Here is a 20,982-nt window from a genome sequence, read left to right as displayed (position 1 = left end):
TGAACAAAAGTCATCAAGTGATGTTAATCTCATGTTTCTGGCATTAGCATTTTAGGAACAAAATGATGTTACAGATGTCAGAATATTGATTGCGTAAAATCTTGAAACCCACAAGACATGTAGGCTTAGGTCTTAGTAATTTCTGCTGTTTATGTGATTTCAGCCCTGCGCGTCACCGAAAAGTTATTTATCTTAAGAAACTGTGGCCAAATTTGGCGGGTAATGCTGTCTGCCAGTGTCTGCAGATGTATTGTTTCCGCCTACATTGTGCGTGCTGTCTGTGGTCTTTAAAGAACACTACCTAACACTAGGCAGAAATGTCAACTCCCCGTTCAGATTTTTTCCTTTGTTCTTAGAACTGAGGTTGCCATTTCCTAGTTTTGTCAAATTTTGTGTTTGAACTGTCTTCCTTTCTTGAAAGGTGGACGTTATCACCCATGTAGTAGATAAGTAATCAGGAGTAGTTAATGCTGTGTCAGATTACAGTAAGATTTTCAACAAAGTAACCACAAAGGTCAGTGTTAAGGCAAATGTTTACTAAATAATGACATTTTAGATAATGAAAAGGCTCTGATCTTAGGAAAGCAGTTGCAGGTTTGGTGAGAAAATTATAAAAATGAAGTCAGAAAAGTGCTGTCAAAATAGTTCAAGCTTAATGTGACCTGCTCAGTTTTTTTTTCTTAATAGAAGAAAATGAATTAAAATAATTGCCCTTGACCACTGTTTTGAGTGCTTTTAAAAAATTAAAATAATGTCTGACAAAATCTTTAAAAAAAATAAAGTCTGGTAAGGAATTCAAAAGGTTAAGAAAAATCTTATTGGGGGAGTGTGTACATAGCTTTTATAAGGCAAGGAAGATGACTAGAAAACATGTAAACGGTTTAGAATTTTTTTTTTTAATTTTTTTATTTTTGAGAGAGAGAGAGAATGACAGAGAGAGAGAGAGAAGGAGAAGGGTGAGGGTCAGAGGGAGAAGCAGACTCCCTGCCGAGCAGGGAGCCCGATGCGGGACTCGATCCCAGGACTCCAGGATCATGACCTGAGCTGAAGGCAGTCGCTTAACCAACTGAGCCACCCAGGCGCCCCGGTTTAGAATTCTGATTTAAGCATGCACCGTATGCAAAATGCCCTTTTAAATTTAACACACCATCCCAGCCCTTAAGTGGATTCCATCTTGGACCCTACTGAAGCAATTCTTCAAGGAAAGTAACAGTTTAGCACTAGGAAATTTAATACTCTCTTATGAAAGAAAATAGAGGATAACTTACAGATTCATCTCTAATTCTAGATGTAGAGAAGGCAAGTGTCACTCCCTCTAGTAAGAAACCAAGATGAACCAAGGGATGGGCTTTTGAGATCCTGAAATCAGTAATAACCTATCAGCTGGGGAATGAGTGGCACAACTCAGAAAATGGAAGAGCCACCTGATAGTTTTTTGTTTTTTGTTTTTTGTTTTTAAGATTTAGAGAGCATGTGTGAGTTGGGGGTGAGTGGGCAGAGGCAGAGAAACCCAAGCAGACTCCATGGAGAGTGCAGAGACCGAATCAGGGCTTGACTCACAACACTGAGATCATGACCTGAGCCAAAATCAAGAGTTGGGCGCTCAACTGACTGAGCCACCCAGGCGCCCCAGCACCTGATAATTTTTCTAATCAGAATTTTTGTATATATTTCTTAACCTACATTCTATTGATGATGTGTTTTTATAGGTGTATATTTAGTGATGTACTCACCCTTTGTATAAATTCCTTCTGTAACTTCTCTGAAGATTAGAAATGACTCCAACTCAGACAAGATTAAGACAGTAAATCAGAAGCAGATGTATGGCTGTGTAGCCTCACTTTGTTATTTTAGCTCTGTCCATAAGCAAAAGGAGCAGGGGGTGGGGAATCTAGCCACCACCAAATTTTTCTAGATACTTTAATACTTTTTTACCCAGAAGTTTCTTTATTTCTTCTGGCATGTTGCTGGTCTTCCTACACTCAAATATTCTGATTAAAAACAAAACCAGCCCCACTGTGTGTGTGTGTGTGTGTGTGTGTATATGAGTAATCTTTGGACAAGTATTAGCAATGCTCCTTTACACTTTTCCCTCAAGGTTTGTGAAATGAATGCCTGGTGTTCTGTGAGTGTCCTGTCATTTTAATTTCTTATTTTGTTTTTTGGTTTTTTTAAAGATTTTATTTATTTATTTGAGAGAGAGAATGAGAGACAGAGAGCACGAAAGGGAAGAGGGTCAGAGGGAGAAGCAGACCCCCCGCTGAGCAGGGAGCCCGATGTGGGACTCGATCCAGGGACTCCAGGATTATGACCTGAGCCGAAGGCAGTCGCTTAACCAACTGAGCCACCCAGGCGCCCCTTTTTTAATTTCTTATTTTGAAACTCCACAGATAAATGGCCATATGAAATGTGTACTCCTAATATTGAAACCCATTATCACTTTTATGTGTAAAAATAAACACGAGCATCTTATATCCCTTAGTTGTATGTTTTGAGGAAGTATCTTTCTTATTTGTCCCTATGCAGTGTGACAACCAGGCCTGGCATTTATTGAGCAAGTGTTCAATAAGTATTTAAGTGAATATATTTATTTTTGTATATATTCCTTGACCTACATTTTTTTCTATATAATTAAATATATTTAATTAAAGTCAAATTTAATTAATTTGCTTTTATATTTTATAATATATATTTTATAATATATAATTTGCTTATATATTTAATTAAAGTCAAATTTAATTAATTTGCTTTTCTGGCAAGATATTAAGCCAAAAAACCTCTCTTAATACGGGTGCCTATTTTCCTAAATTTGGTACAATTTATTTGATAGGGAGCAACATAAAAATGAAATGCCTCATTCCTTTTTACATTATCTCTTTTCAGTAGACTGTGCCGACCCCCAACAAAAATGTAATTTAAATGAAAGCAATATTTTGGGGCGCCTGGGTAGCTCAGTCGTTAAACGTCTGCCTTTGGCTCAGGTCATGGTCCCAGGGTCCTGGGATCGAGCCCCACATTGAGCCCCACATCGGGCTCTCTGCTCCGCGGGAAGCCTGCTTCTCCCTCTCCCACTCCCCCTGCTTGTGTTCCCTCTCTCGCTGTGTCTCTGTCAAATAAATAAATAAAATCTTTAAAAATTTTTAAAAAAATAAAAAAATAAATGAAAGCAATATTTTGATGTCAGGCTTTAGGTTCTGAAGAGCCCTAAAGGGGTCTGTGGACTTTCAGTTGCCATAACCTGCAATGCCTCTCCCTCGTCTCTGCATATCCCAAATGTGCTCTTAGTAGGCTGTCAGAAGTCACATTCCTCCCTCTACAAAACCTTTCCTCATCAATCCAAATGATCCATTTCCTGATTTCTGATACCCAGATGATAAATTTCTGGAAGATAGAGACTGTTTTATGTCCCCCCACATTTCTTACCACATTAGAGAATCGAGTACATTGTCAAAACTTTGGGGTTGACTAGGAACCTGACACCAGGAGGTATTTCCAAACCCTACCAGGACAATCCCAGCCTAAGGACAGCCCCTTTTGTTCTTTTTAAAAGATTTCATTTATTTGAGGGAGAGAGATAAAGGATCTATACTCTAGGAACTACAAAACACTCATGAAAGAAATTGAAGACACAAAAAGATGGAAAAATATTCCATGCTCGTGGATTGGAAGAATAAACATTGTTAAAATGTCTATGCTCCCCAGAGCAATCTATACCTTCAGTGCCATCCCGATCAAAATTCCAATGACATTTTTCAAAGTGCTGGAACAAACAATCCTAAAATTTGTATGGAATCAGAAAAGACAGTGAATCGCCAAGGAAATGTTGAAAAAGAAAAACAAAGGTGGGGGCATCACGTTGCCTGGTTTCGAGCTATATTACAAAGCTGTGATCACCAAGACAGCATGGTACTGGCACAAAAACAGACACATAGACCAATGGAACAGAATAGAGAGCCCAAATACAAACCCTCAACTCTATGGTCAAATAATCTTCGACAAAGCAGGAAAAAATATGCAATGGAAAAAAGACAGTCTCTTCAATAAATGGTGCTGGGAAAATTGGACAGCCACATGCAGAAGAATGAAACTCAACCATTCTCTAACACCATACACAAAGATAAACTCAAAACGGATGAAAGACCTCAATGTGAGACAGGAATCCATCAAAATCCTAGAGGAGAACATAGGCAGCAACCTCTTTGACATCGACCACAGCAACTTCTTTCAAGATACATCTCCAAAAGCTAGTGAAACAAAAGCAAAAATGAACTTTTGGGACTTCATCAAGATAAAAAACTCCTGCACAGCAAAGGGAACAGTCAACAAAACAAAGAGGCAACCCAGAGAATGGGAGAAGATTTTTGCAAATGACACTACAGATAAAGAGCTGGTATCCAAGATCTATAAAGAACTTCTCAAACTCAACACCCAAAAAACAAATAATCAAGTCACAAAATGGGCAGAAGATATGAAAAGACACTTCTCTAAAGAAGACATACAAATGGCTAACAGACACATGAAAAAATGTTCATCATCCTTAGCCATCAGGAAAATTCAAATCAAAACCACGCTGAGATACCTCCTTATACCAGTTAGAAAGGCAAAAATGGACAGGGAAAGAAACAACAAATGTTGGAGAGGTTGTGGAGAAAGGGGAACTCTCTTACACTGTTGGTGGGAATGCAAGTTGGTACAGCCACTTTGGAAAACAGTGTGGAGTTTCCTCAAAAAATTAAAAATAGAGCTACCCTATGACCCAGCAATTGCACTACTGGGTATTTACCCCAAAGACACAGATGTAGTGAAAAGAAGGGCCATATGCACCCCAATGTTCATAGCAGCAATGTCTGCAATAGCCAAACTGGAAAGAGCTGAGATGCCCTTCAACAGATGAATGGATAAAGAAGATGTGGTCCATATATACAATGGAATATTACTCAGCCATCAAAAGATGAATACCCAACTTTTACATTAACATGGATGAAACTGGAGGAGATTATGCTAAGTGAAATAAATCAAACAGCGAAAGTCAATTATCATATGGTTTCACTTATTTGTGGAACATAAGGAATAACATGGAGGACATTAGGAGAAGGAAGGGAAAAATGGGGAGAGGGAATCGGAGGGAGAGATGAACCATGAGAGACTACGGACTCTGAGAAACAAACAGGGTTTTGGGGTGGGGAGGAGGGGATTGGTTAACCTGGTGATGGGTATTAAGGAGGGCACATACGGCATGGAGCACTGGGTGTTATATGAAAACAATGGATCATGGATCACCACATCAAAAACTAATGATGTCTTGTATGGTGACTAAAGTAATAAAATTTTTAAAAATTTAAAAAAATAAAAATAAAAATATGTCCGCATTAATGTGGCATTTGAGGCTCTCTTTTGCTTTGTGAACCAACTGATGTATGTATTATGAGTATGAGTAAAATGGACAGTCTTCCAATGTCTTTTAAACACCAAATGGGGCCTTGGAGCACCTGGGTGGCTCAGTCGTTAAGCGGCTGCCTTCGGCTCAGGTCATGATCCCAGGGTCCTGGGATCGAGCCCCGCGTCGGGCTCCCTGCTCCACGGGGAGCCTGCTTCTCCCTCTCCCACTCCCCCTGCTTGTGTTCCCTCTCTCGCTGTGTCTCTCTCTGTCAAATAAATAAAATCTTAAAAAAAAAAACAAACACCAAATGGGGCCTTAAATATTTTCATTGAGGTGAAAAGCATAGATGTAACAGCTGGAGGACCAATGCCCCTTTACTCACCTGTTACCAATTAAAAAGAAACCACATCTAGAGGCAGCATAACAAAGCAGTCAGCCAAAGCTGGCTCTTCCCTGTACTTTGAGCCTTGGTTTGCTTCGCTGTAAAATGGGGTTTCTATACCTACCTCATCGTTTGGAGGAATGAGTGAGAGCATGCTCCCTAAGTATAATGTTGACACAGTATGTAATTGTTTCCCTTCCCTTCTGCCCCTTACATTTCCCGCACTCCAGGGGACTCTGGTCTAAGAATATACATATATTTTTTAAAGATTTATTTATTTGACAGAGAGAAACACAGCGAGAGAGGGAACACAAGCAGGGGGAGTGGGAGAGGGAGAAGCAGGCCTCCCGCCGAGCAGGGAGCCCGATGCGGGGCTCGATCCCAGGACCCTGGGATCATGACCTGAGCCGAAGGCAGACGCTTAACGACTGAGCCACCCAGGTGCCCCTGGTCTAAGAATATTATGTATTTCTTCCTTAACCATTTTTTTTTTAAGCTCCTATTAGGGCTTTTAAACCATTGAGTGGAAAATTGCCATAATCTGGGATGCTGTGAGCCTGACATTTATTTTCTATGCATGATGATGTTCTATCCACCAGATGGCAGGAGTTCCTTTGGCATGTTCTATCAGCTGTCCAGACATGTTTGGACTAGTGTATCAGTAAGGCTATGAAAACAAAAAATAACATACACAAAAATAATGGCCCTTATACAACAAAAAAAATTTTGCCAGGCAAAGGGGAATGGGGTAGGGGTCGGGTGGCTAGTGATCACCTGCCACACCTTCACCTTTTCCAGGCACAAGTTTCTCATATGTTCTCTTTCTCTCCTGGGCTTTTTCATACCCTCCTTCCTTTGCCTGGAATACTTCACTAAACCCTGGCCTCGGTCACCTGCATATCTCCTGTTCATCCTTCAGAGTTCAACTCAGACATCACTATCTTTAGGAAGCCTTGACCTCTCATTTTGAGTTCAGTGCCTCCTACCTAGCTTCCTCCCTGATCCTCCGATCCTGCTCATCATTTGTATCCTGTTCAAATGTTGCCTCCTCAAACAGGCCTCCTGATTTATTTATCATCTCTTCCTCAATAATCTAGAACAGTGCTTTGGACAAGTGGACAGTCAAACCCTATGGTACTCACTCCTGTGTGGAATTTAAGAAACAAAACAGAGGGTCATAGGGGAAGAGAGGAAAAAAAACAAGATGAAATCGGAGAGGGAGACAAGCTGTAAGAGACTCTTAATCATAGGAAACAAACTGAGGGTTGCTGGAGGGGTGGGGATGGGGTAACTGGGTGATGGGCATTAAGGAGGGCACGTGATGTAACGAGCACCGGGTATTATACACAACTGATGAATCGCTGACCTCTACCTCTGAAATCAACAATATACTAATTGAATTTAAATTTTAAAAAAATGTTAAAAAACACCCTATGGTAAGGAATGACTACTTCCACAGCACCCTGTAGCCTCAGTCATTTCCATGTGGCACTTACAGCATATATCATCAGGCTCTCGTCTGTATCACCTACTAGATTATCAACTTCATAACGAGAACCGTGCCTATCTTACGCACCACTGTATCTTCAGTGCCTAGCATATAGTGAGGCCCCAATCAATATTTGTTGGAAAAGGAGCATGTATAACTTAAATACACACATAGGTGCATGGTAGGACTACAGAGAAGCAAATTGTTTTTTGAGGAACTCAGTGAAGCAGAGGACTCATGGTAGCAGGGCTACTACTTATACTAGGTTTTGCTTTGTTTTTTCCTACAATAGCCTCTGTGTGTTTATTGTCAGCCTCCAAACAAAAGCGCTCTAAGCTTTCTGACCCAGGGGTGGGGACTGAACACCCGGCTAAAAGAAAGCCACATTTGAGAGATGAAGCTTATGTGTGGATTAAGGGTGAGGAGATGTCGGCTATATTTTTGTAAGTCTCCAAGTGTTACGCGCTGGAGGCTTCCCTGTTCCTAAGTTCCCAAGTGGAAGGAAATGCTGCGGTGCCCGGCCTGTCGTGGCCCTGCTCTCTACTGTCGATGGAACACCGATTCTGTTTTGCTTTCTCTCCCCCATGGTGAAAGCCAGGCTAAACAATGCCCCCTGCTCCCAAACAGGCTCCCCACTCACCTGCTTCTTCAGCCTCCCCTTCCTGCGCGTCCCCACGCCCCGGCCTCCTCCTGCAGCCACCGACTAAAGACAGGCCAAGGGCCCGGTAGTAAGTGAAGAAGCCGTGGCGCTCCCCACCCTACAGCAGATCCTCAACTGCTTTTCCCTGCCCCCAGGGAGTCATGAGGAGCACCTGGTGCTCTCAATAAAGCCAGGTTGTTTTGATGATCCCCATGGGACCAAGATGTTTACATTCTTCTCACTCTCTCACCACCACAACGTGAGAGGGATCCAAATATGTTGCAACAGCGTGGCCTTGGGCCTGCAGCTCTTGAGTTAGGAAATGTTGTGGCAAACTCTCCTTGTACAGAGATGTTATCAGCAGAAGACTCTGTCCTGAACCCTATCAGTAAGAATGCTAGAGGGCTTTCTCCCTGTCTGTGCCCACAGATTTTCTGAAGTGTCTCCCTGATGGAACAAACATCTGAAATCTTCATAGGAGTCTAGGCAGGACTCCTCTGGCTCCCCTTTTTCCTTCCCAGACACCATGTTTATCCAGGCCATTGGAGTTTAGCAGTGGCACACGAGCCCCCTGAACCTGATGCTTCCCTAAGTGCACGTTTCAGGGGTGACAGATGCTTGGATTGGCGGCTGGGCTGCAGTGGGTAGAAATAAGAACATTGTGTTTCTTTCCACGTGGAGTCATGTATAGTTTCCCCAGCATGTGATAAAGTTGCAATAGGAAGGAAAATCTGAACTTTAGTTTTTTGCTTTTCCTCTGGATATAAATTTTAGGGAATCTCACCGTATTGTAAAATCTCTTAGGACTTTCTCCCCCTTTCAGAGCCTTGCATCGTCATGCCTTTATTCTGCCTTGCATTGTCCTGATTTATATGCCTATCTTATCCTTGAGCCATGTCTTACAGATTTTCACATTCCAAACTCATCCTTTTCCCCACCCAGGTTCTCACATAGTGCTTTACACTGAGCAGGCATTCAGTGACTATTGTTAAGTGGATTTGGAGCTGTTTTCACCCAAGCCTTCTATTACCCAGTTTGATTTGAGGAGCTTAGTATTTAAAATACTAGAAAGATGGCTGTAGGAGACTCAAGTTGGGCTATATGCTCAAATCTCAACGGCTCCCTTTTCCTTCGGGGAACTCTCCAATACACAGGAGTGGTCCCCCAGTGATCATATCAGTGTTGTTACCCTGCCCCCTCCCAAACATACCCACATTTGATCCAGGGCTTACACCTGACCATGTGGGGTCCCTCAAATTTTTACTTCCAGATATTTGAAACTTTAAGGGATTGAGCTGAGTCCTATTAAGAACTGGGATCTTAAGGAAGATTCAGACATATCCGCAGGGCTGCCCTGGATCACACTTTACCTGCAATCGGGTCCTTCAGCTCCTTTCGTTATGTAAGCTGCCCCAGCATCCTTCCAGGAAATCCCTTTTGCACACAAGTAGGCCAGGGTTAGTTTCTGTGGCACATACTCAAAGGACCTGAGCCAGTGCAGTGATGGAAAAGGGCACAGAGAAAGCCTGCTGGGCTTCAAGGTCTGCCACTGCCTTCCACTTGCTGTGTGTTACGGTACAAATCACACATTCAGCTTTACCCTACCAGTGATCCAGGCAGGCCAATGCTGATGAGAGTACACTGAAGGATGGATGGAACTGTAAGATGCAGGAATGGCAGAAGGAATTCATTCTGAGAGTGACAAATAGTCCAGGCAAAGACATGTATGTAGGAAAGCAGAAGGAGCTTGTTTGGGAAGCAGAGAGCTCCTCTGGAGCATGAGATTGCTTATTTTAAAGTATAAGTTTTATTATTATTTAGGTAAGGCAAGGCCAACTGAAGATTAGGAGAAGACTGCCCTTGAAAAGGTAGTTACACTCACAATCCCAGGAGAAAGGGCACACCACGCCACAGGGGGCCACATGAGGAAGCATCGAGGTTGGTCAGCAAGCAGAAGGAGCAGGGTAAAACATGGGCAAGAGCCTTTACTGTGGTTTCCATGGGGAGGAATGGGCAAGACAGGGTGAGCAAGTTTAGAGCTGGCTAGTTGGAACAATTTTAGGAGGCCCAGGGGCCTAGGGGCTGGCCCCAGACTGTTTCAGTTAGGGGAATAGTAGCCTTGAGAGTAAGAGACAGAGAGGGGAGGTAGTTGGGGTGTGGGCTCTGGATTGGTTGGTTTGCCTTTTTTTTTTTTTTTTAAGGTAAGCTCTATGCCCAATGTGGGGTTTGAACTCACAATGCCAAGATCAAGTGTTGCATGCTCTACTGAGTCAGCCAAGCACCCTGGTTTGCTTTTTTTCTTTTCTTTTTTTGAAGTAAACTCTACACCCAATGTGGGGTTCAAACTCATGACCCCAACATCAAGAGTCTCCTGCTCCACCAACTGAGCCAGCCAGGTGCCCCTGGTTTGCCTTTGAAAGGCGCATTCTGGGGCTAGTTGTTTACTATCTCTAGGAACTGGCTAGCCCTAGGAGGGGCAAACCCTCCAGGGTCAGCAAGGCCCAGACGTCAAAGAATCACAATACAGGAGCACCTGGGTGGCTCAGTTGACTGAGCATCTGCCTTTGGCTCAGGTCATAATCCTGACGTCTTGGGATCAAGTTTCACATTGGGCTCTCTGCTCAATGGGGGGCCTGTTTCTCCCTCTCCCTCTACTGCTCCCCCCTACTTATGCTCTCTCTCTGTCAAATAAATAAATAAAATCTTAAAAAAAAAGAATCACAATATAAAAAGACCCCAAAAGCAAAAAGCCATGGCTGATACATTCCTGTAGGAGACTTGAGGGAGGAAATGGGAGTTGGGACTAGATCATGAGGCACCACAAGCATGAAAAGCTAAGGAGTTTGGGTTTCATTCTACAAATTCCTCTGCAGCACCCTGAAGGACGTTGAGCAGGGGCATGATTATTAGAAATACTATTCTGGGGCGCCTGGGTGGCTCAGTTGGTTGGGCGACTGCCTTCGGCTCAGGTCATGATCCTGGAGTCCCGGGATCGAGTCCCGCATCGGGCTCCCTGCTCGGCAGGGAGTCTGCTTCTCCCTCTGACCCTCCCCCCTCTCATGTGCTCTCTCTCAAATAAATAAATTAAAAAAAAAAAAAGAAATATTCATCTCATCTTTCTTAAAAAAAAAAAAAAGAAATACTATTCTGATGTCTTTGGACAGGACGAGGTGGAATTTAAGGATCAGATCAACAGGACCTGGTGACTAACTGGAGTGGGGAGGAAGGAAGAAAGGAGTAAAAACTAAGTTCAATATTTCAAGCCTTTGTGATTGGAAGATACTTCACTATTAAGACACAAGTGCCTGAGGAGAAGGCACCCCCAGTAGGAGACGTGGGAGAAAAGTGGGCAGAAATGACGAGAAGGGTTTCAGGATGTCAAGAGGGGAACTGCACCAGAACACCAGAACATCCATGTAACCCTGGCCAGCAGGCGGTCTCCACGTATTGCTCCTTTGTGTGATTATCTGGCACTGTGAGTATCTCAACTCCCCAGCTATGTCAGAAGAACCCTAAAGGACTTGTGTCTTACTGTCTTTGTCCCTCCCCAGCACATAGCCCAGAGCCTCGTTCCCTTTGTCCTTGCCATTTGGGAGGTTAACCTAGACTGTTTGTCAGAAGGCACATCCGCCAGACTTGTCCACGTGAACAAGGAACCAGTCTCTTTCACTGCCTGGCAAAGGTGTCACAAGGTTACACACTCAGGACACAGATAACAGACTTAATACCTGTGAGCACTGGCTTCCTCCTCTGCCAAGGAAGGGGCTTTCTAGATGTTCTCGAAGGTTTTCCCTTGTGCTAACATTTTATGAATCATTTCTAAAAATGCACGAATTTTGAGACTGTGTGATGCTAGAAAGTAGGTGCCTAATAGATCAGGGCAGTTGCCTGATCTTGTCTTGTCCGTATCACCGTTAGGCATACGCCTCTTCCACCTTGACTCCTACCAGACAAGGTTGTTGGTCTCAGAAGCTGTCAATTCTAAAGGTGTAAGTGCCTTCCATTTATGCCTGGGTAAGCCCATCTGTTCGGGTGAGTGGCTTCCAACTTCTGCCACAGACCCAATAGGCAGAATCCAGTCAGGACTTCTCTGGAGTGTCCTGATTCTACTGTAAGAATGTGGCGAAGATCATTCAGTGGTGAAGGTACTGTGATGAAGAAGAAAACAGGAGACAGAAAGGGGAAAGGAAGTCACATTTACTAAGGCCCTTCCTTATGTGGCCTCTAATGGATTCTTTGAATCCCCTTATTAACCACTCCCACAGTGCCTTGTACCGTCTATAGTAACATCATCAGACTTGTAAACCCAAGTTCACTGTCTCTCTTCCCATTAAAAGTGTGTGTGTCTTGAAGACAGGGACTGTATTACGTCTGTCTTGTTCACATCTCTATTCTGGATCCTCACAGAATATAAAGATTATGGTGGCTATGAGTAAATGCTAAATGAAAGAGAGAATAAATATATTTAATCCTAATAGTTCTACAAAGTAATAGTATTTCTATTCTACAGAAGAAGCTGGGGTTCAGATGGATTTAGTAGCTTGCCTGTGGCCACATGGTTAGAGTTGGAGTGGGATGGCTGATGGTAGATGACCGAGGCTGGGCTCTTTCTACTCCCCGAGCGTGTCCTCCGTGAAGCCTGCCCTAAGCAAGAGCCACAGCCATGCTCTGTGTCTGTTCTTTGAAATGGAAATAGACCACAGCTAAGCAAAACAACTTATTGGGATGATCTCAGAGGCTCACAAAATAAGAGAAGAGTTAATAAACCAGGGCAGAGGTGGGTATAAGTAAAGGTTGAACAAGGGCCTGGAGTCAGATCCTCTCCAACAGACTTGGTTCCATTCTTATCGATAACTCAGCTCAACTCAGAATCCACGAGGGAGATTTTAATTGGCCAGAGGAGGGCAGCATACCTGTATTGACAGTTCCACCAAGATCATACATAATGGGGAGAGGAACTTCCCCCCCCAAAAAACCCACACGATCTTACCAGAAAAAAATAAGAATGGGTGCTGGGCATCCAAAAATATAGCGGGTGTCCTTTACAAACTGTTACATGGAGCACCGCCAGGATCCTGAGCCAGAAATTAGTTGTCCCCTCAAGCTGCTACGTTTCCCTCTGCTCCTCCAGAAGGTGCTAATGGAGGAGGGGAGAAGGGGTGGAGGAATCTATCACAAAGCCATCTTTGAATCCCAGATGGGCTCCTCCTTAGAAGTTCCTCAAGTATTGAAGAAAGTGAGAACTCACTTGTCTCCCAACCCAATACCCCCCTGTCAGACCTGGCCTAGCTGACTTTGTTTGTTGCTTCTGTTGTTATTCACACTTCCTGTGGGATCATTTCAAATCCCTATTTCCTGATAGTCCAACATCCTTCTGCAATCAACTGGCAGGGGGTGAAGCCTGCCAAAACCTCAGGTAGCAGCCCTGCCCAGCACCATTTTCAGCAACATCCTGTGTTCACTGCTTTTCAGTTCAGCTCCAAATGCCAATTTTGGTTTGTGAAAATTTCCATGGTCTCCTGCTAGGCTGATGTTCACATATCCCAGTGCATAGGCCCAGTGACCTTGGCCAGACCAAGTTCCTCTAGCACCAGCCCCCAGCCCCCACTCTGTGCTCTGTGCTATCATTACCTTACACAGAACACCTTTAATGTTGGCAGTAAGCTCTGACTTGTGGAGCATCCTGGCAACCCTGTTTGGTAAATGGGCATATCTTAGGGACCTAGAGAGTTTAAGAAACCCCCTTATAGTTACATGGTGTGATTGTGGTAGAAACAGTACTGGAAACCAAGGCTTTTGGCCCCTGGTCCCAAGCTTCTTCATTAATAAGGCTGCTAAACCAGGTCAGTGAGAGGCTTGTAATTCTGTTATAATACACCCAGAGAGCCCATAATTTTACAGCTCCAACAGAGCCCTGAATTTTCTGTAGAACTAATTGGTTTAGAAATTTCTCTCAGTGAGTACCTACTATGTCGTCAGACTCTGGCCTAAGCACTTTACATACATTGCCTTCAATGCTCACAACTACCTTAGTATTTCCTATTAGCCCCACTTCACTGAGGCTCACAGGTTAAGTAATTTGTCTCAAGTCCATCCAGGTAGTAAGTGGTAGATGCCAGATTCAGACCCAGCAGTCTGGCTCCAGAGCCCCTGTGTTTTTCCACTGCACTTCAATTCATAACTACCTCCCATAGGTGTTTTCTCCCTTCCTGTAACACACACACACACACACACACACACACACACACACCCCCCCTTTGGGGTGTGTTACAGAAAGGTCTTTGGGGAAAGACCTTTCTAGGAGCCTCCCTGTCCTTTGGTTTAACAGCTTTTCTCCCCCTCCATTTTATAGGTACGAAAACAAGGTGCAGAAGAACTTGCCTAAGTGTAGGATTTTTAAAAAAGATTTATTTATTGTGTGTGTGTGTGTGAGAGAGAGAGAGTGTGTGTGTGTGCAGAGGGAGAGGGAGAGAGGATCTCAAGCAGACTCCCTGCTGAGTGTGGAGCCTGATGCGGGGCTCCATCTCACGACCCTGAAATCACCACCTGAGTCAAAATCAAGAGTCAGTGGCTTAACCAACTGAGCCACCCAGGCACCCCTGTTTTAACAGGTTTAATGAAGTATAATTTACATACTATAAAGGTCACCCATCGTACGTGTACAGCTTGATTATTTAAGTAAAGTTAAACAGCAGTACAATCACAACTATCATAATAATCCAGTTTTAGAATGCTTCCATCCCACCAGAATGGTCCCTCCTATTCTTATGTAGTTCACTGCCGTTTCTAACTCTATTCCTCTATACTCTTTCCCTTTCTAAAAATTCCATGTAAACAAAATCATATAAAAATGTAGGCTTCTGAGTGACTTTTTCTACTGTGCATGTCTTTGTAGTTCATCTGGGTTTTTGCATGTATCAGTAGTTCATTCCTTTTTATTTATCCCCTCGTATGGATAAACCAGATTTTGTTTATTTACATACTAGTCGACAGACATTTGATTATTTCCAGTTTGGGGTGTAGGGAAGGAAAAATCATTTTCCCTCTACTTTTCTGACTACTTGGCCAAGACCCTTATAATAAAAAACAGATTAATAAGGAAAAAACAAACAGAAGTTTATTAACATGGATACATCAAGTATACATGGGAGACACCCAGGGAATAATGAGTAATTCCCTGAGGTGGGCTAAACCTCCAGCTGGAATACCATTTTCAGCTAAAGTAAGAAGAAAGTTGTGTGTGGGGAGGGAGTGTGGGGGTGGAGGCCAGTTAGGGGAAGTTACTAGAAAAAGCATGGTAGAACAGGGTAAGGTTTGTTATGCAGTTTTAGGTCAGTGCCTTCTCTGTTAATAAGGTTCTCTTGTGATTAAGAATTATCCTTCCCTTCCTGGTACAGAAAGGGAGACATCCTTACAAATGGAGATTTCTTTCATAAATGTAAATTTCCCTTACAAAGGGTAAATTTGCTGTTTTCAGAGCTTCTTCTGTGTCTGATGTTCTTAAAATAATCCTTATACCAAAGAGGCGTATTTTGGGGTGGCATATTCTGCTACCCTTCAGGGGCTGTTTTAATGTAGCTATGAAATTTTGCATGTGTTTGTGTGGATATATGTCTTCATTTCTCTTGGGTAGACACCTAGGAGTGGAATGGCTGGGTCATCTGGGAAATATATATTTAACATTTTAGAAACAGTTTAGAAACAATTTAGAACATTTAACATTTTAGAAACATTTTAGAAACATATAGGAACATTTTAGAAATGTTTAGAAACATTTTAGAAACTGTTATCCAAATTAGCTGTACTATTTTATGTTTCCAAAAGCCATGTATGGGAGTTCCAATTTCTGCATATCCTTGTCAATAATTGATATTGTCAATCTGATACCTTAATCATTCTAGTGTAGGTGGTAGCAGCTCATTACTCTTTTAATTTGCATTTCCTTGTGACTGATGTTGAGCATCTTTTCAGATGTTTATTGACCATTTGTAAATCTGCTTTGGTGAAGTGCCTGTTCAAATCTTTTGCACATTTAAAAAAAATCAATTTATCTTATTATAAGAGTTATTTCTATATTCTGGACAAAAGTCCTTTATCGGATATATGTTTTGCAAATGTTTTCTCATATTGTCTGGTTTGTCTTTTCATTTTTTCAGTGGTATCTCCTGAAAAGCCAAAGTTTCTATTTCATGAAGTCCAATTTATCCATATTTTCTTTTAAGGATCATCTTTGCCTAATCCAAATTCACAAAGGCTTTCTCTTATGTTTTCTTCTAGAAGTTTCATAGTTTTAGCTCTTACATTTAACTTTATGATTCATTTTGAGTTAATTTTTGCTTATGATGTGGGGTAAAGATATGTTCTTTTTTTTTTTTTTTTTTTTTTTTTTTTTGGTTTAATTTTTTTTTTGCTTTTTGTTTTAAAAAAATTTTTTTTTTTTTTTTTTTTTTTTTTTGCTGTGGATATCCAATTGTTTCGGCATCATCTATTGAAAAGATGATTGAATTGCCGTCACATCTTTAGATCAAAATCAACTGACCATAAATGTAAGGGTTTACTTCTGCAGTCTATTCTGTCCCAATGATCTATATGCCTATCTTTAGGAACAATATCGAATCTTTCAATTCATGAATATAGTATATCTCTACATTTGTCTCAATCTTCTTCACTTTCTCTCAGCAAGATTTTGAGGTTTTCAGTGTATAGGTCTTATACTTCTTCTACTAGAGTTATTGCTAAATATTTTTTTCTTTTTATGCTATTGTGAATGGAATTTTTAAAATTTCATTGTTTGGTCATTTGTTAATAGTGTATCCTGCAATTCTACAAAACTTGCTTATTAGTTCTAGTAGACTTTTGTAGACTCTTTAGGCCTTTCTACATACAAAAGCACGTCACCTGCAAATAAGAACAGTTTTACTTCTTCCTCTCCAATCTGTATATACAGTTTTTAATGTCTTTTTCTTGCTCAATTGTACTGACTAGGATCTCCTGTTTAAAGTTGACTTGAGGGGTGCCTGGGTGGCTCAGTCGTTAAGCGTCTGCCTTCGGCTCAGGTTATGATCCCAGGGTCCTGGGATTGGGCCCCACGTGGCTCCTTGCTCAGTGGGAAGACTGCTTCTCCCTTTCCCACTCCCCCTGCTTGTGTTCCCTCTCTCACTGTGTCTCTCTCTGTCAAATAAGTAAAATCTTTAAAAATAAAAAAATAAAAATAAAGTTGACTTGAAGCGGTGAGCACAAACATTCTTGCCTTTTTCTGTCCTGCCCTTTTGACAGATCCTGGATGATCTCTTTTCAAAGGGATCCCTGATGCCACTTCCAGAAAAGGAGGAGGTACTGCAGATACCCAGGATCTCAGTACAGCAACTTTCTAGTGGTGGCCTGAGACTCTTGTCATCTCTCTTCTCCCCAACCCCTGCTCCCCTATTGTAAAGCCCAGTTCCCTGTCCCCACAACCAATTCTTTGCCCAAAGCTCTTCTGCTTTCTTAGGGTGTCCCCTCAGCAGCTCCTCCTGCCTTATTGGCTTCATGCCTAAGATTTTTGAAACCTGTAAGACACTCCTTTTTCTCTCTAAAAATTTCCTCTCAGTCCCAGTTTTAGTACTTCAGGGTAGCACCTGCTTTCTTGGCCCCCTTCCATGGGGTTCAGTGAGGGGGAATTAAAAATCAACTAAAGTGCTTGGAATTCTGATGAAAGATCTCCTGAAACCCCAAAAGGACCTGAGGATGAGTCTCAGGAGAAGACCCTGACAGCTGAGACCCTCCTAGGCACTGTGAGGTCCTGCAATGAGCTCCTTTCTAAGCTCCAACTGCCTGCACTTTCTTCTCTCCCATGCTCTTAAGAGCATCTGCTAAACCCAAACAGCCTAATCCCTCTAAAGCACCATAAACTCACCATGTTTATCTCATGGTCTTCGGTTGTGCTGCCCCTCCCTCCTGGAATGCCTCCCCACTTTCCTCTGCCTGTCCACAGCCCACCTCTCCCTCAGCACCTAACTCCAGTTCTCCCTCTTCCACAAAGATCTTCCTGATGGCGCTGGCCCTTGGGGAGCTCTCCACCTCTCCACAGTTGTACTCAACTGCCCCCCAGTCATATAGCAGGTTTGTGCTGTATAATTAATATGGATTTTCCTAGACCACTTGGATGTAAGAAATGTCACATTTGTTTGTTCTAAACCATGACCTCTGGCTGAGACCTACCCACCAAAAATGATGAGAAATTCAATTTTGGCCACCAACCTCCTCTTTGAGGTTCTTGTGGCTGTGGGGTAAGTCTTCAGTATATACTTCATCACTGCTAAGTTATTCACTATCTATACCTTATAGCTCATCAGTTAGTTAAGCAGTGGAGCAAAAATCCAGTTGTTATGCTAAGCCCAGTAATGCCTTGTTGAGTAACCGATAGATGGGGTGCACTGGATTCCCTCCTACTACCCCTGACTTGCTCTTTGTGCCTTCCCTCCCTACAGAGAGCAGCCTCCCGGCTCTCCTTGATTCCCCGCAGAACCCCTCAGTGGCCATCCTGGATTGGCTAACATTGACCCTGTGAACATAGAAGTGGGTGGTGCCAGTCCTTCCAGCCCAGCAGGTGGTGCTGGGGGAGCTATGGACCCTGAGGCCAGCAGGGGTGGCCAAGCCCCTCCCCCGGCAGTCCCTGCCTCCCAGAGGCTCTCCTGATGCCCTTGGGCAACCCCATCCTTGACCCTGGAACGCAAAATTGTCTCATGGTTCATGCTCTTTCTGCCTGCAAAGTACATGCCTGTCTCACTGTCTTGCCAGCATTTTCACAGCACACAGAGGGCCGTGAATTACAAAAGTTACTTTTCTTCAGTCAGTTCAAGCTAGCCTGGCGCTCGTCCCTCATTCTCCTTTGTCAACGAGGCAAAGACTCAGTTGTTCCCCTAGCTTTGTCTTGCAGCAAGGCAACCCTTTCCCGGCCCTTCCTCTCTCCCCAGAAGCCCTGAATGTGCCTTTCATTTGACCCTGCTCTGAAGGGTGTGGAAAATCAAGATGTGGGGCCACTCCGGGGTAGATGGGAACTGGGACAGGGAGGGAGGACGTTGGTGGCAACTGTTTGCAATTGGCAGCTCATTAGTTGGGTGTTATTTTACTGCTGGGCACGCATGATCAAAATAACACCCATGGGAATGTCTCCAAAAGCCCAGGCACTGTGTGTCGCTGGGCCATCAGAGTATGGAAGGCAGGATGTGGGCTGGTTGCTGCCCCAGGGGCTCGCCCTCGGAACTAACAGAGAAGAGTGTCCTGTGGGTCCTTGACAGATTGAGGTATTTCTTTCTGACTTGATGGCTTTTGAGGGGAGGCTGCTCCTAGAGCTTGTTCCTTCCTGCCTCTGTACCTCCACCTTTGAGTTCCTCAACTCAGCAGCCTCCTTCATCCATTTCCACTAATCCCCCAGGATTATCTCCTGCAAAACTCAGTGTGAAATTCCCTTCTACCTGCAAGTCTCTCTTCTAACACCATCCAGTCCAGTTCCCTACATGTTTGATTTCGTTCGCATGTCCGGGCTTTGAAAGGATCTGAAATCTTACCTCTTAATCCAAAGTCAGAGATTGTTCTTTCTCCATCCTGCACAGTGCCCCATTCACTTCTTGGCCCAAAAGATGCTGACCAACCCCTGCAAAGCCTCACATAGGCTTCACAACGAAAGCCAGGACACCTGAAGGAAAACCCCAGAGTGATTCTTGGACCTGGTAGAGCGACTGCCCTCCAAGGCCCCACATCTCAGAACTGCCGGGTCCCCTGATGTGTCCTCCTGCATGGAGACCACGGTGTGTTCATCAGGTTGACAACTGATTTTCTGTTTGTACCCCCTTGACCCAAAGAAAAGGTTTGGTGGAAAAGGCAAGTGGAAACTCCTGAAGGGGAGCTAATTATTTCAGAGCAGATCTATGGTTACTAGAAGAGAGTCAGGGTGTTTGTGGGAACAAGGAGGACTGTTAACAACCTATGGGTTGGTCTGAGGAGGAGACCCCAGGATCTCCCACGACCCTTTATTCCATGCCCACCCATATACCCACTGCCTCCTGCAGAGGCCTCCCTCAGGAACCGGTTACTATGAATGTTCAGTTCCTACATCGTGTTTCTGTTTTTTCTAGTTCTTGACATTTCGACTTTTTAATCCTGTTCTAGAACCTTAGTTTGCTTCCTGGCCTCCAACCTGACTCCCTCATTAGCCTTTAAACCTTCAACAGATAATTCTTTCAGTACTTTCTGTATAACCCCAGTAAGCACTGAGGATTCAACGTGAATCCAAGACACAATCCCTATCTCATGGGGCTTACAGCATTGTGTGGATGCCCTTACTACACGTCAGGGACCGGGCTAAATGCTTCACTTCAATAATCTAACTTAATTTTCACCGTCATAATTGTGAGGTTGTCCCCACTTTCTAGTTGAAGAAGCTGAGCTCAGAGTCAAGTAACCCCCACAGTCCCATCTAATTAGTGGCACAGGCAAGGTTTAAACACATCCAGTCCAGTTCCCTACATGTTTGATTCAAAAGTCTGTCTTAAACTGGACTATAAAAGACTGTCCTCTCATCCCTGTTTCTCCAGTGCTCAGGACAGTGCCTGGACATGGGTCACACAGTCAACATTTGGAGACGGAAGGAAGAGTATTGTTTTGAGCATCCCTTGGGCTCCATCCTTCACCCACAGAGCCCCCTCAAGCTCAGCTCTGAGGTCCCTCAACACCTCTGGGGATCAGAGTTTCCCTGATTCACAGACCCCCCCCCCCAGCCCCCATCTAGGGCCTTACCTCTGCCTCCCAGGGACAGACAGCCAGACCAAGGAGCCCCTTTCCATCTTGTCTGAGTATAATGTATATGGAGTTGGTTCAAGACTTCTACCTGAGAAAATGCCAAAGAAATATTAGCTTGAAGCTTTATAATTTAGACAGAAGATAATAACAATGTTGCAGGAATTTAAGTAGCTGGATACGGCACAACCTCCACTCTGCTGGTGTTTTCTGGGCGACTACACTATGCCTGCTGCCTCCCCACGACCACTCCGAGGTGAGAAGCTGGTGTCCGCCCTCTCTTCCAAGCTACCTCCTGCTGCCTCCTCAGCAGA

At 43.5% G+C, this 20,982-nt stretch overlaps 1 long non-coding RNA gene across 1 annotated transcript in view; it reads right to left on the bottom strand.

Annotated features, from left to right (window-relative positions):
* The window catches only part of LOC118019154, a 93,732-nt gene that overhangs the window by 31,722 nt on the left and 41,028 nt on the right, over positions 1 to 20,982 (bottom strand). Inside the window, exon 5 of the long non-coding RNA XR_004681587.1 lies at positions 19,441 to 20,759. This is a non-coding gene — a long non-coding RNA (uncharacterized LOC118019154). The remainder of the gene's footprint in view (positions 1 to 19,440; positions 20,760 to 20,982) is intronic.

The sequence above is a fragment of the Mirounga leonina genome, unplaced genomic scaffold (genome assembly GCF_011800145.1).
Source record: "Mirounga leonina isolate KUSES-001 unplaced genomic scaffold, KU_Mleo_1.0 Mir_173, whole genome shotgun sequence".
In the NCBI taxonomy this organism is placed as follows: domain Eukaryota; kingdom Metazoa; phylum Chordata; class Mammalia; order Carnivora; family Phocidae; genus Mirounga; species Mirounga leonina.
The sequence above is the reverse complement of the archived record's forward strand: the minus strand, read 5'-3'. Positions and strand labels throughout refer to the sequence as shown.